Source organism: Mustela nivalis (assembly GCF_964662115.1).
Source record: "Mustela nivalis genome assembly, chromosome: 14".
Lineage (NCBI taxonomy): Eukaryota > Metazoa > Chordata > Mammalia > Carnivora > Mustelidae > Mustela > Mustela nivalis.
In genome coordinates this window covers 67,076,363-67,103,840 of record NC_139033.1, presented here as the reverse complement: position 1 = coordinate 67,103,840, position 27,478 = coordinate 67,076,363, and the positions used below count along the sequence as shown (strand labels likewise).

The window sequence follows — 27,478 nt, the reverse complement described above, 5'->3', positions numbered from 1 at the left end:
AATCAAGAGTTGGGTGCTTAACTGACAGAATCACCCAGGTGCCCCTTAAATATATTTTTTTAATAAGGAAATTTTGTTACCACATAAATAGAAATTCAGGGTAAATAAAAAATAAATATAAATGAAACAGCAAATTCATGTTATTGAATTCTAGTTGTATGCTTGTTTACCAAGGGCTACTGGCTTGTTTTCCCTTTTTTCTCAGGAGGGAGGTTACCAAATATTAGAATCGTTGAAGATACAGCAGCACCAAACTGAGACTTTTTCCTTGACATAGTCTGAAGCCTTGAAACAGAAGAGCTATTTGCACAGCACTGAGAATGTACTAGAAGCTGCCAAATTGTACACTTTAAAATGGTTAAAATAGTCTATGTTCTGTGAATTTTAGTTCCATTAAAAAAAAAAAGCAGATTCATTTTTGATCTGGTGATTTCATACCACATTACAGTACCATAGTCCCTGATTTTGGTGAAAAAGTGCACCAAGACAGATGCAAGGCTGAGACCCTCGTGGTTCAGTGTCAGAGCAGGTCCCCTGTCTGAGAAGTGTAGCTTGGGAGTCTTTAATAGTTTTAAGTGATGCCAATGCCTTCACTTGAATTTCTTGAATAATGGGAAGTCATGCATGGACCAGTATGCTTCTGAAGCCCCAAAGGGTCTCCTTCCCCCTTCTGAAACCTAGAATATGTTTGAGCTTGAGTAAGTTACTTTCCAGAACTTAAATTTCTTTATCTGCAAAGTAGAGATCCTACTACCCATTGTACAGTGTTGTTGTGGGGATTATCTGAGAAAATCGTGGAAGAATCTAGCAAAATTCCCGAGTGGAACAAGTGTTCATTCTTTTCCCTCTCATGGTTCAGTTGAAGAATAGTAGGGAGGCAAATTCATATGGATGCTTTATGAGAGATTTGATATTGCTGTGTTAATGATTTGCTAGAAATCCATGTAATCCAGAAATGGAGTAATTTAGAGAGTCTGGAAAATGGTCACTATTAAGTATTTTAGCCAGTGCCAAAAAAAAAAAATGGAAAAAAAAATCCCTTGTGATTTCATTTTCAGAATCATTGATTGCTGAAATATATCTCACCATTTGCATTAAGTTGTTTAAATCATTGTAACCCTATTGAGTTTCTGTGCAATTCTCTTCTAGTACAGTTTTATATATTGGGACTTTGCCAACCTGGTTTAATTAATTAATCTTCAAGTAAATCCAAAGCCTATTAAGAACATTTATGGGATTTCCTTATGAAATATCATCACTTCTGGTTCACCCGCATTTTGCTGTTTTTGGTCATCATTATTTGTATTGTTGTGTTTGGCCGTAATCCTGGAAATACAATTTACTTTATGCTAAAACCATGTCTAAGGCAAAACTCTGACTCCACTGTGAAGTGAAATATGGTTACACTCCCTTGCATTGTGTTCTCGGTTTTGGCTATACATCAAACTAGCAATGATGTATTCTCTCAAACTTCAGAACTTGAGTGTGGGAGGTAGGAAACTTTCAGATGCCACAAACACACTTTAAAAAGCATTTCAGAACCAGTCTTCTCTGGGAAGAGATGTACAGTGAAATTCTCTGATCTTTTTAACCAAAAGTAAATAAATAAATAAAAATTAAAAACAATATAAAGTCCTAGGATGGTTAAAAAAAAAAATTGCACTGTGGGTATAGGCTTCTCATGGCCTTTGAAAAGATGAGCAAGGTCTCATTTTGTATGCTTGCGGCATAGTTTGGCTCGTGGAATAACTAAAGCCATATGAAGTGTTTTATGATGGGTGTTACAGTTCATTAAGTATTCACTTACAAGGAAGATCTTTTAACGCCGTAATTCTTGAGGTAGGCATTTTCCTCCTCAAAGTCCAGAAAGCTTCATTCTCTAGAATGAGAATCGGCTGTCAGGCAAACTGAAGAGAGTTGGAGCATCCTCTTCCAGACTCTGGTTTTCCATGGGGGACATGACTTGGGAACATCCTGTGTACATCTGTCACTCCCATTCCTTGAGCATAGCCCTTCACAACTTTTTTTTTTTTTTTTCTAAAAAGAACCACCTAAACACCTGAATCTTAAAAATGAAGGTGTGGCTACATCCATATCTAGGGCTGATGTCACAGTCCTCCATTGAGTCACCGTTATGGCCCAACACTCCCGGCTTGGTCTGCCGGCGTGGAGAGCCCCACAGTGTTGGAGTGTGTCACCTGCCACCTGCACTGACTGGATGTTTGGGAAATTCAGGCTTACCAAAGAGGCCTGGCTATGGACTGTGGTTTTTCTGGAATAATACCAACTCTAGGAAGTCAAGAGGGTTTTGCAAATGCAGTTAATTAATTCAAAACACCTTCTCCTGTGGAACTGGACAGCTGTGAGTTTTGATCCCTTGTGAGAGCGTTGTGAAATCATCGTGTTACATAAGCGAGTAGTCATCTCACCAGGTTTGATGTTGATCGGTCTTGAGATCAAGACCTTGGGGTTCACCTTGATGTTGATCGGTCTGAGACAGTAGCTCAGCATGAACGCCAGGGCGTGGCTCCCCTCCCCCACAGGGGGCAAGACCGGGTTCTGTTAGACAAACATTGCTCACTTTCTTTCAGTGCCAAGAGTGTGTGTGTAAGTGAGTCGGTTTGAGGCTCTTGGCAGTGTATGAAGGCCGAACAGAGCCCCCAGACAAGTGCTAAGACAGGTGTCAGCTTCCTCCTCCTCTGTTTGAGCAGCGCTGTTCCTCCTGAGATGGTCCCCCTAAGAGAAGCCAGGGGCCAGGCCCTCATCCCCACTCTTGCAACCAGAGGCGCAGGGTTGAGTTGCGCCCCCTCTCGGCCATGACTTTGTACCCCTTGTTGCCCCTTCAGCCCCAACAAGTCTGGCTGAGCCGCCAATCCGCTCAGGCAGCCGTCCGGGAAGAGGCCGAGTGTATTCATCTGCCTTTGGTGCCCCTTGTCATCCTTTTCTGTCCTTTTGGGTCTTTTGCCTCCTTTCTCTTCATCCTCAGGCTTTCTTCGCTCCTTTTCGCCTTCTCTCCTCCTTGGCAGAGGCTCTGATACACACATTTGCACTGAAGTGTAAATGGCGGATACAAGTTGTGTTTCTTCTCCCAGGAGTATTCGTTCTGGAGCTAAGACATAAATTTCGAACAGTGGAATTTCAGATCAGCAAGCCAGGTGGAAGAGGGCCTTAGGAGTGAGGAATCTTTGTGAGGCCACCCTAGGCCCGCTCCCGAGCGCGGCCCTGCTCCTAGGTAGCCAGCAGCTGGTGATGGGAGGCCCCAGGCTGCTGGCCGTGGGAGGGGCTGGTCCCATGGCTGAGACCCTGGCCTTGCTCCATGACTGGAGTTTGAAGTCGTGGGGCCCTGTCTGAAAATCTTGAGCAAGAGTCTTGCTTATCCCAGAGGAATGTTTGGAAACACTCATAATATTGCATTTGTGGTAAATGTTTCATTATCTGACTGTTTTCTTCAGCTGATGCGACAGACACCTCTTAGTTTTAAGGCTTCTTGAACTTGCTTTTCTGTGAGACATCCGAAGTTCCCACATACAGCTTCACTCCTGCTGACAGAAACCGGTTAGTTTCATCATTCCTCAGCTTGTCTAACTCAGAAGTGTTTTTGATATTCAAACGCTGACCTCTGGGCAAATGAAAAATCGCTAAGACGCAGTAAAATTCCTCCAGGCTTGGAGCACACACGCGTGAGTGCATCGCTGCAGATGGGATCCTGGGGCTGATGTCACGACAGGGAACACCAGCCCCCGTGGAAAAGCCTGCCCCTACCCTGAAATTCCCTTAATGGACTGTGAGCCCGTTCGTTCCGCGTGCTGGACGTGCGTCAGCTCTCAGAACAAGCCCCTGCCCCATTTGAAAAAAATCATTAAGCTCCAACTATAAGCAGAGAATATCGGTTAACATTTTTTCCCCCCTAAAACACAACTCACATATTAGAGAGAGGAGTTTTGACTTCTAATTTACCCTAGTGAGTTGAAACTTCACTGTAAGTTCTCATAAAAAATTGTGAGGTGGAAAAATGAATAAAGACACTCATTCCTCACTCTTATTTCTCTAAGTTTAAATCCTTCATTTCCTGGTTGTTTTGTGTACAGCGTTCTAAACAACCTGATAGCCATGATAATACTGTTTATACCACGACACAGAGGAGCCTCAGAAACTGACACACTTATGCTTAGTGAAGGCAGTCGGTCATAGAGCACCGCATATTGGGTAGTTCCCTTTTTATGAAATATCCAGAACAGGCAAATCTATAGAGACAGAAAATAGATTAGCTGTTATAAAGGCTGAGTGGGGAGGAGAAGGGGTGTGGTGACTGCTAAAGATAGGATGTTTCTTTTTGGGGTGATGAAAAATGTTCTAAAATTTATATTATGGTGACTATATAAATAAAACATAGATATACACTGAGTGGTACACTTTGAGGGTATGGTATGTAAGTTACATACCAATAAAGACATTGAAAATGAAGAGACTGTGTTCTTGGGTGAACTGGAGAGAAACGGAGAAGTCTTGGCCTGGACCGTACCTCTACACAGGCATGGGAAAAAGAGGAAGGCTTGATCTTGGGATTTTACAGACACAGGAAGAAAGTATTTTGGTGTGGAGGTGAAAATGAAGGTGAAGGGGTCCTCTTTGGGAATGAAGAGGAAATTGAGGCAAGCTGGTAAGCTGCTTGTGGATGGTCACACCTTAAGGTGATCCTCAAAGACCTGACTTGTATAATTCCCTCCTCGTGAATGTGGGTAAGACCTGTGATTCGCTTCTTTTTTTTTTTTTTAATATTATTTTTTTCCAGTGTTCCAGCGTTCATTGTGTATGTACCACACCCAGTGCTCTATGCAATACGTGCCCTCCTTAATACCCACCACCAGACTCTCCCAACATCCCACCCCCACCCCTCCAAAACCCTCAGTTTATTTCTCAGAGTCCACAGTCTCTCATGGTTTGTCTCCCCCTCTGATTTCCTCCAACTCACTTCTCCTCTCCATCTCCCCATGTCCTCCATGTTATTCCTTATGCTCTACAAATAAGTGAAACCATATGATAATTGACTCTCTCTGCTTGAATTATTTCACTCAGCATAATCTCTTCCAGTCCCATCCATGTTGATACAAAAATTGGGTATTCATCCTTTCTGATGGAGGCATAACATTCCATCGTATATATGGACCATATCTTCTTTTTCCATTTGTCTGTTGAAGGGCATCTTGGTTCTTTCCACAGTTTGGCAACTGTGGCCATTGCTGCTACAGACATTGGGGTACAGATGGCCCTTCTTTTCACTACATCTGTATCTTTGGGGTAAATACCCAGGGAATAGGGAATTGCAGGGTCATAGGGAAGCTCTATTTTTAATTTCTTACAGAATCTCCACAATGTTTTCCAGACTCACTTCTAACTGGTAGAATATGGTAAAGGCGATGAGACATCGTTCCCACAGTTCATTTTGTTCTTTAAGACTCCATCTTAGCAGACCAGAGTGAGAGACTCTCCTGCTGGCCTTAAAGAAGCAGGCTGCTTGGATGTGGGCTTCCCGTGCAGGGAGCCATAAAGCTGGGCACCGCGGGGGGCCTCTAGGACCTGGGGGCAGCCTCTAGCCAACGGCCAGGAAGAAACCAGGGACCCCTCAGTCCCGTAGCCACAAGGAACTGAATTCTGCCCACAACCACATGAGCTCGGAAGAGGATTCCGAGCTCCAGAAGGGTCACCACGCCGCCAACACCTTGACTACAGCCTCGTGAGACCCTGAGCGGAGGACCCAGAAACTGTGAGATAATAAAGGTGTGTTGTTTCAAGCCACCGTATTTGGTGTAATTTGTTTGCTTGTTTGTTTGTTTATAGCAGTGATAAACTAATGCAGAGCTGTTGCAGGAAGAAAAGTGATTTTCAGGATCAGTTCAGTAGGAGGACTTTTGGGAAAGAAAACTCAGGGTGATCATGAACTTAGGTTAGGATGGGACTCTTGCTGTCGACATCAGCAGAAGGCCGTTAAGATGACCAAAAATCAAATGAATCTGAGAAAATGGGCTCCTGTCCACTCAGACTCATGCTGGAAGTTCACATCTTACAGATGAGTGGAAATGCCTGAAAAAGCAAGAATATTAAAATATTAACTATCATTTTATCAGTGATAATAATGACAATAATATGTGCATGTGCTGTGTGTGTATGTGTGTGTGTGTGTGTGTGCATGTACACAGGCATTGGACTAAACCTTTTTATGCATACTTCATTATTTCATCTTAAAAGATTTTATTTATTTATTTGAGAGAAAGAGAGAGTTGAACGAGCAAGGGGAGGAGCAGAGGGAGAGGGACAAGCAGACTCCACACTGAGTATGGAGGCTGATGCAGGGCTCAACCTCACGATCTGGGCTGAAATCAAGACTCAGTTGTTCAACCGACTGAGCCAGTCAGGCACCCCTGATTATTTTATTTTTTAACAGAGACAGCGTAGGACAGGTCTGGTTCTGAATTCGGAACACACGTTCCAAGTTCTGGCTCTGTCATCTTACCAACCACATGGCCTTCAGCGAGTCACGAAACACCCTTTCCCTTCTATCCACGCATTTGTAAAACAGGCTTAGTAATAGTGTCTACCTCATAGAGTTGATATGAGGACTAAATGAACAGTGCCTGGCCTGTGGTAAGCTCCCCTCAACAACCACTAATTGTTCTTGTTAGTGCTACTGTTTAATATTGCTTTAGCACGTGGTAATTACGTGTGCCCCTGCTTAGTCACTGGGTGACCTTGGGCAAGCATCTCTCTTGCCTTCAGTTCCTCTTTTGTAAAACAGGGCTGGGAACCTAGCTTCCTAAACGAGAGGATGGTATGCCTCGTGCGGTGTGCAGCGGGCTGGCTGATGAGACCGTCTTTGTTCCCTTCCATCCCGGTAGAGATGTACCTCCAGGAAAGAGGCTTGATGCCAAATAGGACATTATAATCTCTTCCTTTATTCAGCAGTTTTGTCGCCAAGCTTGGGAGAAGGCATCTCGTGCAGTGATCAGCTGTGCTGATTTTCAGGGAGTGCTAGTTCCTGTTAATTATTATATAGGATTGTCCCAACAATTCCTTCAAGTTGGGTTCTTTATTATACCCATTTTACATATGCAAAGCTTAGGCTTCGAGAAGGCAATTTGCCTGATGCCAAACAGAGTCAGTCTTTTTTTTTTTTAAGATTTATTTATTTGAGAGAACACTCAGCTCCTGCTGAGCACTGAGCTTGATGCAGAGACTCAATCCCCGGACCTATGAGACCAGAACCCGAGCTGAAACCAAGAGTTGGATGTGCAACCCAACTGATCCACCTGGGTGCCCTGATGCACCTGATTCAAAGCAAAAATATTTCAGGAAAGCCTATTTTACACAGACTACGAGGACAAAGAGCCTTAATATGGTCCAGGCCAAGAATAAACTTTGAGATGAAATTGAGAGAAAAACAGGTAGAAAAGGAAAATCAGCAAACATAGGTGACAACAGGGAAGAAAAGAAAACACACTAAAATGAAATTTCTGGTAAACCCGGCTATGACATTCAGATCCACTTACGTCCACTTCCATATTGTACAAGTACATGTGATTTTTACAACCAAACAGTGACACTGGGTTAGAAGTTCTCATTTCCTGGCTCCAGGGTGGAATGCGTGGACAGTCCGAGCGAGCCCTTCCACGTCTGACTTCTGCAGGCCGTCATCCGAGACAGACGTGATTACAAAATCCCAGTCTGGCTGGGGTTGACTGGGAGGCAGGGATCACTGGGTGGCTTTCTCCAGCTGAACGAGGAAAGACAACAGGCGAATGGGATGAGGCTGCGCCAGGGGCCACACACTCTGACTCCGCGCCAGCTCGTATCCTGGCTTCAGTCTTCTGGAATTCCAGGGCCTCCCTAGACAGTGCTTTCTACCACCCAAGTGTTCGTGTTGCATGGGATAGACCTTTGGGGCAGCCCCAGATGCTGCCAGATAGATAACGGTCTTGTTTGTGCGACAGAGTCACCACCCGAGAGTTGTGTGAACAGTCAGCCTTGCCAGAGGGCTTTTGTCATACGGCAGCATCCTGGACAACGACAAGTGACGGTGGTGATGGTGACGATAGTGATGGTGACGATGGTGATGACGAAAGTATTCATTGACCGGAAGAGTGCACTGAGGCAGTTTGAAGCTTTTGTGAAGAGCATGGACTCGGATTCCAGACTGATTGCCTCAGTGGAAATTCCAGGTCTGCTACTTACTAGTCCAGTGACTGGAGACAAGTTACTTAACCTGACTCAGTTTCCTCACCTGAGAAGTGGAGACAAACAGAGTTCCTACCTCATAGGTGTATTGTAAGAATTTTATGTCATTATAGCCAATGTGTGCAAATATAAATACACAGTATATATAAATTTACACCTATAAATGCATATATATATATACACACACATAAGTATTTCCGTATTTCTGTGTGCATGTGTGGGTACAGATCTCTAGTGTATAAAGCACTTCCCAGGGCACCTGGGTGGCTCAGTGGGTTAAGTTTCTGCCTTCAGCTCAGGTCATGATCTCAGGGTCCTGGGATCAAGGACCACATTGGGCTCTCTGCTCAGCAGGGAGACTGCTTCCCCCTCTCTCTCTGCCTGCCTCTTTGCCTACTTGTGATCTCTCTCTCTGTCAAATAAATAAACAAAATTGTAAAAAAAAAAAAAAAAAAACTTAAAAAAATAAAGCACTTCTTGTGCTCCTGATTAAAGCAATCATTAGCATTAATTGCCAGTCATTAGCACTCCGGCACATGCTATAGCAACAATTGAGGGCTTCCTCTGTGATACGTGCTTTAAAGACATGACCTTAGTTAATTTTCACAGCAGCCCCAGGAGGTATGACCTTTTCTGTTTTACAGATGAGGACCTGAGGTGGAGAGCTGAAGTGGGCTGCTCCAGGTGCCCTCCTGGTGGAGCCAGGACTTAAACCCTGGTCTCGCTGACTTCAAAGCCTGATGTGTATGAGGCTAAGTCGTGTCATCTCTCCGTGGATGTAAGCAAACTAGCCACAAATATCCCAGGGCCTGTGTTCCTCTAAGCTGTTCTTAATTCAAATGCCAGAACAGAGGCTTAACTACAGAGCTCTCTGAACCATTACAAATATCTGCATGGTTTTAGCAGAAAATGATTTACATCCGCTCTCGTAGAAACCAGAATGTTCCACACGGTACCCAAAAGGCGTGCCCCTTGCCCCCGGATAAATGGAGTTTACAACCCACAAAGGAAGGTTCATGAGTCTGCTGGGGAGACAGGAGTCATCTAAATAAGAATCTTTCTCTTTTTCTCTCCAAGAGTTCACACTTCCCAATCAGGAATAGTGAAAATTCTAACAGGCTACAACCAGAGAAGAACCAAGAATCCGAATCAGAGATGACACTTTCCCATGCCGAGGGCACTTAGTTATCTGGAGGTTGTTCCTTGGTGCCACAAGATTTAATTCTTTCAGAGGAGCTTGGCTCCTGCATTGCCAGACAGAGAATCGGGTGCTGAGGGATCAGAGAGAAGCAGCCCAGAGTCCCGCAGGTAAGGCGCACGTGACCAACGGAGGGGCTCAGTGCATAGAACACAGTTGTCTAGAAGTCGGAGGGAGGGGGAGTGTCTCCCTGCCGACAGGAATCCCAGAGGGCTTCATGGTGGAAGTGAGCTGGACCCGATGGATGCATTGGGCTCAGCAGGCTGAGAGTCAGAGAAGGCCTTCCGGGTAGGAGAAACTGTATTTGCAAAGGCACAGAGATATGAACGAGGCTGCCTGCGGGAGGAACAGAAGGCCCGCAGGTCTGGCTGGAGCAGAGAGGGGAGAGAAGAGGGGGAGGGGTGTGGGGGAGTATGCGGCTGGTGGAGTCGAGGGTGCTCCGATGGCCAAGGGCCTTGTGTTTCCAGGAGTGTGGGGGGGCAGCTCAGGGAAAGGCTACGGTTCTCTGGCAGCGACATGACTTGTCCTTGTCTGTAAAGACTGGGAACAGGAAAGACCAGAGAAGAGCCGCCTGAGAGCGGGGCATTGCCATGTTAGAACAGGAGGTGGTGACAGACTGAATTAAGAAGTAGTGGTGGGCTGGAGGAGAGGGAGAGGATCGCAAAGGCGTCTTTGGGGTGGGAAAGTGGAAGGGGGAAGCTCTTAGGGGCGGCGGGGAGTCCTACCCTGCCCAACCAGGTACTTGGCTGAACGGGAAACACAAAAGAAGCCTTGGCAGAAAGACAATGAAATATGGAGTCTGGAGGTGGGAGGGGGGCAGCTCTGCAGGACGACTTCCACTGGTTTCTATCTCTGATAGACTGTCAGGAAGTAGGCATTGAGTTTGCCAGATTCTCATTTGTGGAGTCAGTGGGGAGAGGCCAACGGGGTGTCATGGGAGAGCTGGCATGCGGCACCTAGGAGAGGGGGAGGGGAGCTTGCCTGGGGGCAGCACTGGAGGAAGGGGGACTGGCCACGAATGTGCCACATGAAGTGCCCCATGCTGGGGGGGGGGGCAGCTGGGTGAAAAAAGTCATGCAAAGTTAGGACACTAGGAAGATTCAAGAAAAGAGTGTGGCGACTCTGGGATGCCACCAGAGGCCACCCAGGAAAGTCCGGAAGATACATGTCAGGTGTTCTGATCAGGAACCGTGGAGAAGCCCGCAGAGCTCCTAGGATGGAAGACTCCGGGGAGGGCATGGAGGGGAGCAGGTGAGGTTGGAAGGAGGCCGTTCCTGCGAAAACACGCTCTTCGTCGTCCAGGGATAGAAACCCGAGTTGGGAGCCCAAAACATTAGTGCATTTGTGTCATGGGCTCATCTTACAACATCCTGTCACCAAATCCTGGAAACCAGGGAAAGAATTTGATTATGCTGAGTTGGTCCTGGCACCGGTACTAATGTCTTGGGGAACCATAAGCAAGAAGAGAATTCTGAAAAAATTGTAAAGACGTGTTTGGTGAAAAGGAGAAGGAAAATCTTCTCAGCTGTGGAGCGGAGCACACACAACAGGGTTGGAGGCGGCAGTGAGCAGGGCAGGTGGGGGAAGGCTGGGGGTTTGCTCGTCCGCAGTGAGGATCTGACGTGAGACGCTGAAAGTTCATGACTCAGTCCTTGGATCTGACCTGAAAGGCCAGTGGGAGCCACTGAAGGTTTCTGAGAAACGGAGTGACGTTATCAAAACAACACAGTATATGCAGCATCGGGGGCCAAGGCCAGATTGTCAGACATGACCTCCATGTTCTACGCTTGCTTGGTCAAGCACAGTTCGTGGTGGAAGTGACTGTGTCTGTTCTTGTCCCAGTAAACTCCAAAAAGTGCTTTGGCGTGGGTGGCTGACACCACACTCAATCGCACATGCAAATACAGTAATTATGCCTGAAAAATTAGAGGTCAGCTGGAGGCCAGCGGAAGATTTGGCCTCTCTGCTTCCAGATTTTGAAATAGCAGATTATGCACAACTCACTGTCTTCCGCCAAGACCTCATTACACACTTTTGCCAGGATCTCATTTTACAATTTCCATTCTTTTAAAGAGAAATCCCCACACGACAGTGATTCTGGCCAACTAAGTGCTTTCCCCCAAAGTGCGGTTTGTCAGAGCAACCCCCACCCTCCGCCCCGCCCCAGTCCGGCTCCCAGTACCTGCTCGCCCTCCGGGACCCTGGGGCCTCAGGGCCACAGAGGAAAACGCGCGAAGCCAACGGCGCCTGGATTCTCTTAGGAGAAACATTTTGGGAGAGGAGGCTATAACAGAGTCCTGAATATAATATGGCACAACAATCTTAAATATTCCAGACAGGAAAAGTTTTTTGTCAAAGCCTCTGACAGTTTAAACTTTAAAGCTTTAGCAAAACTTTTAAACTTTTAAACTTTGAACCTGTTTGAACCTCTCGTGATTTATGAATTATTAAATGTACCACTGAAAATCAGACTTTCTCTTGAACTAGGAAAGCTTTCTGCCTAAAAGCAACTGAGAAGAGGGTGACTGGCTATGGGGGATACAGAAGGAAGAGAGGGCCATAGTTTTGTCTTGTTTTGTTTTTTGTTTTTCCTGGAGGGGTATTCCTTTTGGTTCTGTAAAAAACCAGATCCAGAAAAGTCTTAGGAGATAAAAGGTCCAAACTAAGGCACCCGATATAAAAAAGGAGGCGAGAGATCAAAAGTAAAATGTAAACTGTCTGAAATTAGTTATATATCTAAATAAGAGAGGAGCTGATGCAAATATATAATATACATTTGATATCCTGGTGGTAAAAGATACATAATGTGAAAGTTACCATTTTGGCCATTTTTAAGCGTGAAGTTCAGTGACACTAAGTATATTTGCATTGTCATACAACGACTGTCACCATCCATCTCTGGATTTTTTCATCTTCCCAAACTGAGACTCTGTTCCCATTAGACACTGTCACCTCCCATTCCTTTTCCCCAGCCCCTGCAAACCTCCCTTCTATAAATCTGACTATTCCAGGAGCCTCATGTAAGTGGAATTTATACACACACACACACACACACACACACACACACACACACACAAATATTGCACAATCCCATGTATGTGGGGAACTTGGAATAGAGAAATCATATATATGGGTTTTTTTTTCTTTTTTTACTGCTTTCATAATATAGCAACAAACACAAGGAGGGCATCAGGCCAGGAAGAATCTGAGGTTTTCCATGCATTTCAGACAGAGGTGGAAGACATGCAAAGTAAGTACAGATAGGGAAAAAACTGGTTAAAATCTATGCTTCCCAGAGGGTACCATTCAGTTCCATCCTCAGGAACCCATAATCACTGTGAAAATGAATGGGCTGAGTGGAGGGCGGTCACTGACAGCCCAGTCCTTTTTTTTTCAAATCGAAGTATGGTTGACATACAATATATTCTATTCATTTCAGGTGTACAACAGGGTGATTCGACAGCTGTATGTGTTACAAAATGCTCACCATGGTAAGTGCAGTCACCAGCTGTCACTGTACGAACCTATCACAATATTATAGAAGGCATTCTGTCCGCGGTACTTCTCATCCTCGGGTCTTACCCATTTTATAACTGGAGCTTTGTACCTCTTCATCCCCTTCACCTGTTTCACCCCCACAAGACCCGGCGTCCTGAGGGGTGAGGATCCGGTGGGCTGCTCAGGGGATGCCTGGGGTCAGGGCTGGGCAGAGGAGGGCTGGGGAGCGCTGTTTGCGGGGGGCACGTGTCGGGGAGCTCGTGATGGGTGAGTGACCTAAGTCCAGACCTTTTCCAGGAACCAGGGCACAGGTGGGATGAACGTGTCCAGCTTCCCCCTGGCTCCCAGCACAAAGACTTTTTTACTTCTGTTAGTGTGTTTTCATGGGCTTAGTAACCAGTCATAGAAACCCCCACCCTCACCTCACAACATCGAGGGTAAACCCTGCGTGCATCCTAACAGCTCACAGGGGAGCTGCAGAAAGTTCAGGAATTGCCTGAAGACTCCCCACCAGCTGTGTCTTTTGTGCAGCTCACCTGGGTGAGGGCGCCTGCTGGCTGGGAGGCAAACTAGCCGGAGTTTCTTCCTTAATCACGTCCACTGCTATCAAAGTGACAGGGGCCCTGCATCCTGAGGAAGAAAGGAGGGAAGGCAGCTCTGTGTAAGGGGTTTGGGCCTGGGAGGGAGGCAGGAGGGACCCCAAGAGGGGAAGGGTGGAGCAGCAGCAGCAGCAAATGGCTTGCTCCGCAGTTTGCTGTTCCCCACTTTACCCCTTGGAGAAAGCCTGTCCTCATATTGTGGGTTTGGGGAGCGTGAACACATTTGGCCAAAAGTTGCTTAAGTTATGATTGGATCTACCTAGTTCTCCCATCGTGGGTGTGGAGGTGCACCCTCTCTTAGTGGCCATATTTCTATAACAGATGTCATGACCATGGGAGGATTCTGGCAAGAGCAAGAGAGGCTGGCGGAGTGGGGGTGGGGAGGATGCAGGGGAGGGAGGGAGAGCGTCTTTTCCTCTTACTCACCAGTTAGCAGTAGGTGGGGGTTGATGCCAAGTCTCAGAGATTCGGACGAGCTCTGTGTGAATGCCTCCTGCCCAGAATAGGTCAGGACAAGGTGTTGTCAGGGCCCCCCTAACTGGGAACCCACTTCACCCAACGCTAGATGCTCAGGGTTAACTCACTTCACCAACCTCTGGGCACATTCTCCATGGGAGAATTTTCTGTGTTCTTCCCTGGTGGTGGCTTTCCTAAATCTGAGGGAGGTCATGCTGGATGGATCTCTCAAGGAGCTTTATGCCAAGGATGGCACACAAGTTCTAGGGCTGGTGAGTGGTCCCCCTCGAGTGGCTGTCCCTGAGATATGTAGCTTCCAGTCTGTGGCTTCACTTTGTCCCCACCCCAGCAAAGGAGTGCACAGTTTACCATTGTCTGAGAGAGAACCACTGCACCCTCGCATTCTGTCACCCTTCCTGTCACCGTGGTCACAAGACAGTGGCGAGAGTAAGAGCAAGATGAAAAAAAAAAAAAAGAGGACAAGATACCCCAGGAAACTGAATGGAACTTGAGCAGTCTGAACATTTAAACATGGAAACTTGGCTCTGGTTTAAAGTCAACAGGGTGTCTGAATTGGGAGAAAGAGGAAAGGCAATCTTGAGGTCGACAAAGGAGAAAGGTTTAGAAGATGGAGCATAGCTCTACTCCACTTTATGGACTGACCAACCATTTTATTTGGAACTGTTTGAATCTTGGAGGAATTCTGCGCCAGATTGCCTGGGTTTGAATTCTGGTTCCATCACTTCCAATGTGACCTTAGCCAACTGTCTTAAATATCTGCTGATTTAATTTCTTTGATTGTAAAATGAATAATACCTGACTCACAGCCTGTTCTGATAATTGATTGAGATAAGATTTATCACTCTCTTAGCACAGCGCTCAGAATATAGTAAATGCTGTTTAAGTGTTGGATGTATATGCATCTATCGCTCTACTAGCGTGGATAAAGAAACTGAGGCTCAGAGATGCTAGGTAGTTTTCCAGGGGTTTCCCAGCCAAGATTTGAACCCAGGCCTATTTGATGGTTTCTCCTGTGGTCACCTTAGCTAGCAGGGTGAAATGTTTTCAGAAGAAGAATCTTTTATTTTTTTTTTCTAAAAATTTAATTTAATTTAATTGTGTGTGTGTGTGTTCCAAAATGCAGTGTTTATGCACCACAGCCTCCTTAGTACCCACCCTCCTTAGTACCCACCACCAGGCTCACCCAACCCCTCACCCCCCTCCCTTCCAAAACCCTCAGTTTGTTTCTCAGAGTCCACAGTCTCTCGTGGGTTGTCTCCCCCTCCGATTTCCCCCAACTCACTTCTTCCCTGAGATGATGGATGATGGTGGTGATGAACGTTGATGCTTGCTAGGTGTTTTACACACATTATTTAATTTGATTCTTATCATAGTTCTTTTGGTAATGTATCCTCATCTCCGGGTACAAGGTTGAATGGTATGCCTCTGAAATTCAGATCTATCCAAAACCTTAAAATGTGACCCTCTCTGGGGTCTCTGCAGTTGTCATCCGTTAGGATGAGATTCTACTGATCCGAGTGGCCCCCAAATCCAGTGACTGGTGTCCTTACAGGAAAGCCAGGAGGAGACCTAAAGCCCCACGGGGAGAATGCCACGTGACCATGACGACGGGATGAGAGTGGGATAGCCACAAGCCAAAGAACGTCAAGGAATTTCTGACATTCTACCAGGAGCTAGAAGAGGCCAGGATGGTCCTTCCCTAGAGCCTTCAGAGGGAACATGGCCCTGCCAAACTTTTTAGCCTCCAGAACTGGAGCAGATAGATTTCAGTTGTGTTCAGGCACCTCGTTTGTAGTCCTTTGTTACGGCAGCACTAGGGCACTAAAACTCTCAGCTGACATTTGAAAAACTGAGGCTCAGGCAGGCTAGGGGATTTGCCTCAGGTCAGCTCATTGGTGGTAGCAGACCTGGGACTTGAACTTGAGTCCATCTGACTCCCAGCAGGGCTCTGAAAACCTCCAGTGAGTGTCGGGGGTGCCGAAGCATCTGGGTCACATTCAGGCTGGCGGTCATAGGCACGCTGCCTCGCACTTTCCAGTCCAGTGTCTCCTGAACTTGACCCTGTGGTCCAGAAACCAAGAACCATGTGCTGTTCAATGTATCATGTGGAAGGGACTAAAAACAGTAGCCATGCCTCCCTTACTACTGGGGAGCAAATCCACCAAATACTTGGGGGAGAATTTCTCAGTTAAGCAGGTTATTAACTTAGGTTTTCCTTTAAGTATAAGTGATAGAGACAGTTATTTCAGAATAATGAAAGCTTTAGCTCCCGCAGAATTACTTTACGTTAGATCCCTGTAGTGCACAGAATCAGATTAATGATCATTCATTACTACCTTCAGTTCATGCCCGGCTTTGCTCTTTATTCCCTCTGTAACAAACAACTCTGAAGCAGTCAATGAACCCCAGAAGCAGAATATTGGCGGTAACTCCCAGAAACTTATATTCTCCTCCCCAGCCCCTTCCCTCTCTCCTTGCAGATAAAACAACCTTCTGGACTTTGGTCTTTGTTATTTCTTTTTTTTTTTTTTTTTTAAAGATTTTATTTATTCGACAGAGAGAGATCACAAGTAGGCAGAGAGGCAGGCAGAGAGAGAGTAGGAAGCAGGCTCCCCACCGAGCAGAGAGCCTGATGCGGGGCTCGATCCCAGGACCCTAGGATCATGACCTGAGCCGAAAGCAGAGGCTTTAACCCACTGAGCCACCCAGGTGCCCCTGTTATTTCTTTATAAATAAATACTTTCGTCAGATGGGCATGTGTGTGTCCCCAACTCCTATGTGGTCCGGCCATGCCTTCGACCTTGACTCCGGTTTTACTCATCTCGCCTCGGGAATTGGCAGTCATGGTCTCGGTAGCTCGGATGGCTTATTGAGTAACATTTTCCTTGTGTATGGCAGGCGCAGCGCCGCCCCCCCCCCCCCCGACTCCTTTCTAACCTGATCCCACTCCCTTGCTCACCTCCCCTGGCGCCCACGGCAGACCTGGCTGCAGACCCCTTTCCTGGAGACAAAAGCACAACACACGGAGAAAGGAGGGCTGCTTGTGTAGCATGACTGACTGAAGGACTGAGAATGGGGGCCGTGGGCCAGATTATGGTCCTTCGCCAAGTCTGTTAGGCCATTTGATAGCTCATTTAGCTCTCAGGTGTCCTTGCTGTGCATATAATCACACTTCTTTTGAGAGGGGATCCAAACAAAGGCTTAATCCTGTGGCATTTTTACACACACAAGGGCTTTTGTTCCCAGGCCTTCTGCATGCAAATAATAATTTCGAAGCAGTTAAACAAATCTACTCATCACCCACTGAGGCCCATGCTTGTCTCTGTGTCTTGCAAAGGGAGTAGGCATGCAGGTGAGGCCCAAAGGAACGGTTTCTGTGAAGGGAGATTCTGGTCTGGCTTCTTTTGGTGGGAGCAAACCACCTGGCTTGAAGGGCAGTACTCTTCCCAAGCAGGAGAATTAGGAACTCGAGGTGATGAGGTTGGGAAATGGAGATCATTTGGGGAAGAGAGACTTCGTTGAGTGTCGTGGATTTTTGTGGGAGGGGAGGAAGTGGAAAATGCATCCTCTGCTGATTCACAGGGGAAACGGACTTCTGGAACTTTCTCTCCCAATGATCACTGACATTCTCCTCCGTGAATAAACACTGAGAAGGAAACAAAGGAAAAGGAGACGTCTAAGTAATTCCAGTAAGTTGTTCCTCCGGCCAGAGACTCAGCCTAGAGCCAGCACACTTCAAAGACAATACAGTTGCCTGTCAGCTGCAGAATTTCTCTGTCTGAGGTAAAATATTTCATGGAGGGATGAGGCATAAGTTTTGGAAGGAGAAGGTGATAACACAAAGCCAAGGAAACAGAGAAGGAATGATACTCCGGCAGGGATATGCGCTTGGGGAGCAGGGGGACAATTCTGGCCTGAACCTAGAAGGTAAAAATGTCATAACAGGCGAGCAGATGTCTTCTGGCCGAGAGATCAAAGCTGTTGCATTTGGAATGTTGTCATGATCCCTTCGTAAGAGGCGGCCATCCTCCAAATGGATGCGTGGTAACCAGTGAGCGTGGTCACAAGAAGTACTTGGGTGGAAATCATCAAAATTCAGAAATTATTACCGCTTTCATTCCTTTCCTTGGGAGATGGATCATGGGTAGGGCAAGGACCAAAGCCAGAGGGATCTAAGGATCATAGGAAGAGACCCCCCCAGGGCTTCCAAATGGAACCTTGGGGGTTATATTTTGGACATGGCTCTTGGGGTTTGGAAGGGTAATGCTTGCTCAGGGCTAATTCGGTACACGCAGGGTCTGCAGATCAAAGAATGGAGGACGGAGACTCCCTGCCAAAAAAGTAGCCCATAAAATGCTTTATTAAGCACAGAGAAATGAGCTTTGGCAAGAGCACACTTGTACACGTGCAGGAAAAGTGATCAAGGTAAAGAAGCCAGTAAAAACCTCTAAGAGCCAGAACAGCAGACACTCTTCACCTTCGAGGAACAGAAAGAGCAGTCATCATTTTGACAGCCATAATCAAGTGACATTTCCAGCAATGAGGGATCATGGCATCGGGCCATTTCCTCCGGGAAAGTTGGTTATGGCTTGGGAAGTGTTGGCTTTTCTGGGGCCTCTCTCTGAACACTGGGGCCGGTGATAGATTTGGATTGACTGAGGCCTGGTGGCAGCACCATGACTGGAAGCAACTCAGACCCCAGAGGAGAGGGCCAGGTCTCAGGGAGACATTCCAGTCCTTGCCCAACCCCCCGCCCCCACCGCCGCCGCAATCCATTCTGGATTTTCAGACAGCCAAGAACAACTTCTTGCCAAAGTCTCAGTGATGGATTTGGAGGTGCTACCTGTTTGGAGGTCTGGGGATTTAAAAGATTTCAGCTGCGTCTGTTTAAGTCTGGCTTCGGTGTGTCTACATGACAGATGTGGCAATGCCCTTAGAGGGGGGACACATGTAGGGTGTGTAAGTGTAACAGGAATTTTAGGGCACTAAAGCTGATGTGATTTGGAGAAACAAAACCAAACCACAAGGTGCATTAAAAGAAGATAAGGGATCCCACCATTGACAGGATGATGCCCCAGTCCTTTGGCATGGTTTCTGAAACCCCTTGTGGTCTGTCCTCCTCTGCCCCCACCTCCCTGTGTTGCCAGAGCCTGAGACTGCCTGCAATTCTCCAAGTGGACTGCAGGGGGCTGATTCTCAGGGGTTCCCCTACTTCCTGAAAATCCTCTCCCCTTGAGCATGGGCTAGGTCAGCTTGTAACAGGGTATGACAAAGGTGATGGGAAGACATTTCCATCTTGTTGCCGAGGTCAGTGTCTTTGTTGAAGAGGACCACTTGGCGGTGGGCTAAAGGCAGCATCGAGCCATCTAGACCCAGGCCCTCAGTCCAACAATCCTTGAAGAACCATGATATGCTAACAACCACGTGAACTTGGAAATGGAGCCCTCTTACAAATCATCAGATGGGACCCCAGCCCTGGCCAGCACCATGACTGACGCCCTGGGAGAGCCCTGAAGGTGAAGACCCAGCTAAGCCGTGCCCAGACTGCTGCCCCACAGACACAGTGAGATCAGTAAGGTGTGTTGTTTTGAGCCACTAAGTTTGTGGGTCATTTGTTAGGCAGTAATAGATATTAGTGTAAAGCCCTTGAAATTTCGTGATCTGTGCCTTTGCTTCTGATCCTCCTAATGCCTGGAAAGCCCTCCTCCCCCTACACCCCGACCTTGCCAGTGTGGCCAATCCCCATTTGTTGTTTAAGATTTAAGATGTGGATCAGGGGTGCCTGTGTGGCTCAGTGGGTTAAGCCTCTGCCTTGGGCTCAGGTCATGATCTCAGGGTCCTGGGATCGAGCCCCGCATTGGGCTCTCTGCTCAGTGGGGAGCCTGCTTCCCAGTCTCTCTCTGCCTGCCTCTCTGCCTACTTTTGTGATTGCTATCAAATAAATAAATAAATAAATCTTAAAAAAAAAAAAAAAGATGTAGCTCACATACTACATCTTTGGAAAGGCCCACCCTGCCTTCCCCCAAAACCCTGCTTTCCGATGGAGTTGACTTTTCCCTTCTCGGACCTTGCACAGACTTTTCATAGCATTTAAACCTGTAGTGTGACTTGCTGTATTTTCTGTCAGTCTCCACAGAAGCCCTCCAATTCCTGGAAGAGGAACATATTTTCACTTGTTAGAACTGCAGTAGACCTTTCAGAAGCACATGAAATCAGTTGCTCTGAGGGCTTAGGCAGTGATGGAGGAAGGGCCCAGCCTAGGCTGGTGGTGAGTGGCTGCGGTTGCTGGGCAAAAAAAACAAGGTGGGCGGAGGGAGGTAGCCCTTCCCCCATGGGCTTTGGGACAGAACAGAAACAGAGTGAGAGAGAGGAGGGATGGCAGGGTGCATCTGGAAGGAGGTTTAATGCTGAAAGGCACGCCCAACTCATCAGGAACTCTGAGCTATGCTGGGGACACAGCTCAGCGCCTTGGTATCTCCTCACATGTGGTAAAGATGTGAGGTCCTCCCCCATGTTTTTAAGTTCTTTGTAATTTTAGATGCTCTGATACATTTACTTGCTTATTGCTTGGGGAACTCACCACGTTGTCTTGTTGAACATTGTAGCTGAGGGTTTTGCTGAGGAGGAGGCCCGTGGTTGGCGTTCATTAAGAATGTGCCGAGTTGGGGCGCCTGGGTGGCTCAGTGGGTTAAGCTTCTGCCTTCAGCTCAGGTCATGATCTCAGGGTCCTGGGATCGAACCTGCATCGGGCTCTCTGCTCATCAGGGAGCCTGCTTCCCCCGCAACCTGTCTCTCTGCCTACTTGTGATCTCTGTCAAATAAATAAATAAAATCTTAAAAGAAGAAGAAGAAGAAGAATGTACAGAGTCAGAATGTTATGGTGTTTCCACCTGTGGGTGGCCGGAACCCTGGACCAGAGAAACAAAGAAGGACTGGCCCCCGATGGTGATGGCTGACAGCTGAGGAAGAGCCTGCCCTGCTTCTCCACGCCTGGCTGGTGGGACTCCCTGGCCGGGGCGCTTATGACTCACACCTCCCACCAGCTCTTCCTGAGCATCGACCAAGCACCAAGCCTTGTATTAGGATTGGGGGTGCTATGACAAGGCAGGACAAGTTTCCTGATCAGGGGTGGAGAGAGACTTGAGGAACCTGCAGACGCCTCCAGGTGAGGACAGAGAAGGGCCCAAGCTATGGGCTGGGCCTGGAGGGGGTGGGATGAATGGGGGAAGACTTGTTTTGGGGGCCCCTGGAGTAGCTGGCGGGGGAGGATCCGGGTATCCCCCGTGAAGACCATATTGTCTTAGACTGCTCAGGCTGCCATAAACCACCATAGACTGGGTGCCTCAAACAACAGACTTTATTCTCTCTCAGCTCTGGACACTCGGAATTCCAAGATCAAGCTCCAGTAGGGTTTGGCTTCTGGTGAGAACTCTCTTCCCCGCCTGCGGAGTGCCGCCTTCCCGTGATGTCCTCACATGGCAGGGGGAGGTGGTGGGGGGTGGGGGAGGGAGAGAGAGAACTGCCTCTTCTCATGAGGCCACCAATCCTTAGGGCCCCACCCTACTGACCTCACTTAGCCTTCATTACCTCCTAAAGGCCCATCTCCAAAGACTGGCACACCGCAGGGCCACGGCGTCAGCGTATGCATCGTGAGGGACACAGTTCTGTCCATAGCAGTTGTTTCCTTCTGGAGCCAGGAGGCACACTCCATGCGCAGACAGCCTACTCCCCTTCTCTCTGGCCACATGTCCAAGCACAAGGCCAGGGCTCTCGGGCTTCCAAGTGGGGTGCCGGGAGCGTCTGACTCTTGATCTGATATGAATTCATGCCCCAGGGGTGCCACACGACACTTCAAAGCATTGGACTTCCAGAAATGACAGGACCCAGGCTCCACAGCAGGTGCGATGCTTGTCACAAGAACCCACTGTCCTGCCTCAGGGCAGCCTGCTTGCTGGGAGCACCCGCCACCCTGCCCCTGGGGTAGGAAGTCACCTCAGCACCGGGTGGAGAAGAGCATTTACAGCTATTATCTTGCCCGTGGTGGTGGTGACGGGTAAAACCTCTGTCGGGGACGGACCAGACGTCAGCCCAGTAATGACTGATCCAAGGGCGTGAGGTGTTTCCCCGGGGTCCTGAGCACCTGCGCCTCCCAGTGTGAGATGAACTACCAGTAACCTTGCTTCAACCACAGATAATTCTCCTTCTTGCGGTTCCTGCATCTCTAATCTCTGGGGTGCATTTGGCATGTGGAAGTGGGGACACACGTCTTAAATGACGGAGGGAACAAGGCAGTGGCAGAGCGCACGGAGCTGATACTCATTCCTCTGGCTCCCCAGGAGAGTGGTGACCGGCAGACCTCCCTAACCCGGCCAGACTCCAGTTCTGGAGAATGAGCTCACCTCGAAAACATACACGCTTTTCCTATTGAAAAGCAATAAAAGGTCATTATAGAAAAGTCAGAAAATATGGAAAAGTACAAGGAAAAATATTGTCCAGAATTCAACAACCCAAAGCCCCTACTACTGTGATAATATTGTATCTTGTCCATTCTTTAATCCATGAGTATGTTTGTTTTATCAAATTTTATTTTTTTTAATATATTTTTTAAGGATTTTATTTATTTATTTGGCAGAGCGAGAGAGCGAGCGAGCAGAAGCAGGAGGAGCAGCAGGCAGCTGGAGAGGGAGAAGCAGACTCCCCACTGATCAGGGAGCCTGATGTGGGGTTCAGTCCCAGGAATGTGAGATCATGACCTGAGCTGAAGTCAGACACAACCCACTGAGCCACCCAGGTGCCCCTGTTTTATCAAGTTTTAATCATATGGTAAATACAATTTTATCCTGATTTTTTAACAGTTCCTGTTACTGGATAAGCATTTAAAAAGCACAAACTTTATAAACTTATTATTGCCCTTTTAAAAACTCCCTTAGTTAAACATAAATGGTTTGTTTTTATTTTTTGCTGTTTAGCAATATAAGTGTTTCAGGCAATGACTTTGCCTCTGGGAAAAGTCTGTTTGGGCTGTGGTGTATTTTTATTAATAGTGCTTTCTAAATTTTCTCTATTCTCAATTTAGATCACAAATTTGACTCAAGAGTTGTTTATTAGTAATTTTAAAATTCCAAAAGTGGGTGCCTGGATGGCTCAGTCAGTTAAGCAGCTGCCTTTGGTTCAGGTCATGATCTCAGGGCCCTGGGATTGAGCCCCAAACGGGGCTCCCTGCTCAGTGGGGAGTCCGCTTCTCTCTCTGCCTCTGCCCCTGACTTGTGCTCTCTCTCTCAAATAAATAAAATCTTAAGAAAAATAATAAAAATTCCAAATGGTGGGTTTTGTTGGTTAAAAATCATGTAAAATGACTATTACTTCAATTGGCAGAGATGTTACTCCTCTTTGCTGTGCACTTTCAACTATTAACTATTGAATTAATGTTGAACATCTTTGTACATGAATCTCTTCCCTTAGTACATGATTTCTCAATGGGAGTGATAACTGTCCCTGGGTCGGTGTGTGTGAAATAAATCATACTCTTTTTATGTATAAAACATGGATAATAAATGCAGCACATAAATATATGGTATATCTGTGTTGCAAAATTGTAGGGGACACAAGAAAAAACATGCTTTAAAAAAGGCTTTTAAATAAAGGACCAATAATAAAAAGAAAAGGGCAAGAAGCAGTTCCTGGGCATAGAGGCCCAGCATGGAAATAGTAACTCAAAGGGCTTGAACATTTTAAAAAATTTATTTATTTATTTATAAAGACTTTATTTATTTATTTTAGAGAGAGAGTGTATGTGCAGGGGGAGGGACAGTGGTAGATGGAGAGAGAGAAAGAATATCTTTTATTTATTTATTTATTTGACAGAGAGACCGTGAGAGAGGGAACATAAGCAGGGAAGGAAAGGGAGGGGGAAGCAGGCTTCCTGCTGAGCAGGGAGCCCAATGTGGGACTCAATCCCAGGACCCTGGGATTATGACCCGAGCCAAAGGCAGATGCTTAATGACTGCTTAAGGCTCTCTCTGGGTGCCTGGCACCCAGAGAGAGAGAGAATCTTAAACAGACTGTTGAGCTGAGTGTGGAGCCCAATGCGGGGTCTGATCTCATGACCCTAAGACCATGACCTGAGCCAAAACCAAGAGTCGGATGCTTGATTGAGTGAGCCTCCCAGGCGCCCCAAAAGGCTCGAACATTTTAAAGGGCTTGATACATATTCCAGATTTGCATTCTACAAAAGTTATACCGATGTGTACTATCTCCAGCAATACAGGTTTTATCCTAATTAGCTCATTAAAAAAAAAAAGTCAATGAAGTGTCCACAGGAAGAATGCCATTTATAATTCAATTCTCATTTTGAACATTCAGTAATCAGTGTTGTCAAGAACACAAGCTTTGCTGGGGAGTAAGGAGGGCGCTTGTCTGAAGAGCACAGGGTGATGGGTTGAACCACTATACTGTACACCTGGAACTGATACAACACCCTATGCTAACCCATTGGAATTTAAATAAAAACCTTTTTAAAAAGGACACAGGCTTTACGATCAACAGGCATGAGCCCCGCAACCTTGGGCAAGTCATTTCCCCTTTCTGAGCTTCAAATCCTACCCTGTGATACGAGAATTTTAATCTACCGCTAGGGTTCTTGGCTTCAAGGAATGAAGTCGCATTCTGACCTATTCAGGTACAGGAGAAGTTTGGTGATGGGATTTGAGTTGCTCAAGGAATCACTGAGAAGGGTGGGTCCACCCGGGCTTAGAAAATGTCCTAGAAACAGAGGAGGAGCCACGGGACCCGCTACCCTCCGCATCCAGGTGTTTGCTGCCAGTTCTGCTGCTAGAACAAGTTCTCCCTGTCCCCTTCTTACTGCCGCTTGTTCCTGATTCAAATCCAATGGCCAGACCGGGTCGTACACCATGTCCTGCAGAAAGCAAACATGTGGCAAACTCTTGTGAGCAGTGAGAGAAGGAAAGTCCCACTCTTTGTGGAGAACTTTGTGGAGAACTTCCCCACACCCAAGAAGGGGGATTAGATACCGGGCAGCTAAGACACGGAAGTCACGAAGTCTCGGGATGTCCTTTACGGCACTTCACAGGGTCTTTGGGAGGATTCCATGAGTTGGGATGTGTAGACAGCAAGCGTTTGGGAAGAACTCTGTCAATGGGAGCTGTCTGTCTCCCGTGATTATTCTCAGCCATAGTTCTGTTCTGCACAGGAGTTCCTGCCCCAGGACACGCATACACACACGCACGCACACGCACACGCACACACACACACACACACACTCATGCACACGTCTCTTTAAAGAAAATGCAGTAGGTTAAAGTTCCATACGGGATGCTGGGAATGCCAAAAGGTCATGTCTGTTTATGTGCCCAGTGGTTGGTAGAGCCAGAAACTCAGGGGAGGAAGAGATGCGGCTGGTGGGCCGGCTGGGAAGGCTTTGCGGAGGAGGAGGGCAGCAATGTGTGATGAAATGAGGGCTGTTGCATAATTTGGCTCTTACCATGGGCTTGCATGTGTCACAGCTCTTCAGCACAGGCCAACAGCCCCCCGGGGTGAAGCTTCTTCTGGTCTGCGCCTCCAGAACTCAGGGGCCACACTGTCTGTGCAGCGAACTCTGCCCTTCAGCCTGCTGTCCAGGGACGTGTGCGTTGGTGGACCACAAGAGGCCTTCTGGAAAGCCCCAACGGGTTGCCAGATTGTCTGAGAATCTGGACTCCTACTATGATACTGCGAGTTGATACCTGTGACAATAGCTGTCCATCCCTTTGGACATCAAATGCATACCAGCCCCTCCCGAGAGTTTCTTCCAGCTCCTTCATGCTCCCCGAGGCTGGGGCCCGACACCTGCCCACACAGTGGGCAGGGCCGCCATGTCTTTGCCCAGATGGTGGGAATCGGCTTCTGTCTTTCCGTGTGACAACAACAGTGAGCTGCTATTTTTAGCTTTGCATGGGAAAGTCTGAGGGAGCGGGGAGAAAAGGGATCGGCCAAAAATCTTTTCCAGGGCAGCTGCCTTCTCAGCCAACATGGAGCAAAAGAGGGGAGAAGGGAGGTAGAGATGTCTCAGTCACTCCATTAAACACCACTGACTGCGCGATCCTCCCTCAAGCGCCCTGGCAAGTAGGGACAGTGGAGAACTGAATCATTCTTGGGAGGCAGACATTCTTTGCCTGTGAGAGGGACAGGAAAGGAAGAGAGGAGAGATTCATTGTCTTCTGAAAACAGCCAATACCATCTGAAGGCTCTGTGGGAGCTGCCTGTGGGCGGTGAGCAGGATGGGAGGTGGCCCGTGGTCTGGGGTCTGGTGACAGGTGATGGAAGAACGTCCAGTAAGACAGAGAATGTGGGATGAGGCGATGGGTGGCAGGCCCCATCAATAGATCGAGAGGTTCAGTGCAGGGTGGTGGGTAGAGCAGGGGCAGGGCGGGGCGGGCCAGAGGAAGGAGGTCCCAGGAGGTATGTGTGCAACACGGTGGGGGTCAGAGACCGCAGTCAGGAACTGGCTCTGGCAGCTGGGATGGAATCAGGGGCAAGACTCGAAGCCTGTGAGGAAAAGGAGGGCACAGCACATGGCCTGTCTTTGGAAGAAATGAAGTGTCAGCAGCCAAGCTGTCACAGCAAGGCAACGTGACCTCTTAGAGTGTGGGGACTCTCCGACTGACCTGAGTGCGGATTCCCGATTCTTAGTAGCTGAGTGAGCTCCAGTCAATCAGTCGGCCTCTCTACACCGTGGGTTGTGCAGCCTGATGTTACTGTGGGAGGGCGGGTGTATTCAACTGTATCCACCAGAATTGCTCCTGGGGAGAGCATTGTGGTTTTTGGTTTTTGTTGTTGTATTTTTGTTTTTGTTTTTAAAGATCTTTATGTATTTATTTGACACACACACAGAGAGAGAGATCACAAGTAGGCAGGGAGGCAGGCAGAGAGAGAGAGGGAAGTAGGCTCCCTGCTGAGCAGAGAGCCCGATGCGGGGCTGGATCCCAGGACCCTGAGATCATGACCTGAGCCAAAGGCAGAGGCTTAACCCACTGAGCCACCCAGGCACCCTGGGCATTGTGTTTTGTAGGAGAGGCATGATGTCCTGTTTGGGGGATGACGTTGACACCCCAAGAGATGGACTCTATCTAGGGAGAGCCAGGGGAGGGTGGGAGACTGCACAGTATGCATCGCATTCCCTCCTCTTCTGACCCTTAAGTCTCCAGAAAAGTTTGCAAGCTCTTGAGTGATCTGGTGGACAGAGATCTTTTGGGCTATCCAGAGGAAGGGCTGAGATTTTGGCCGGGGCGGATGTGGAGCAAAGATGCTGCAGGACATGTGAATGGGAAAGGGTGCTCAGCCCACTTCTGCGCTCCAGTTACTAAGGGGTTAATGATACAAGTGTGGGGCACTTGTGCTGAAGAGAAGCACCCTGTCCCCTGCTTGGCACTCAATCAATCATGGAGCTCAATCAATCATGGAGCTGCTCATTAGCCATGGG

At 47.6% G+C, this 27,478-nt stretch overlaps 1 long non-coding RNA gene across 1 annotated transcript in view; it reads left to right on the top strand.

The window, feature by feature from the left end:
- The first annotated feature begins 2,749 nt into the window (after positions 1–2,749).
- LOC309847895 overlaps positions 2,750–27,478 on the top strand; it is a 46,675-nt gene continuing 21,946 nt past the window's right edge. Inside the window, exons 1-4 of the long non-coding RNA XR_014302704.1 lie at positions 2,750–5,778; positions 8,874–9,007; positions 9,307–9,537; positions 12,867–12,918. This is a non-coding gene — a long non-coding RNA (uncharacterized lncRNA). The remainder of the gene's footprint in view (positions 5,779–8,873; positions 9,008–9,306; positions 9,538–12,866; positions 12,919–27,478) is intronic.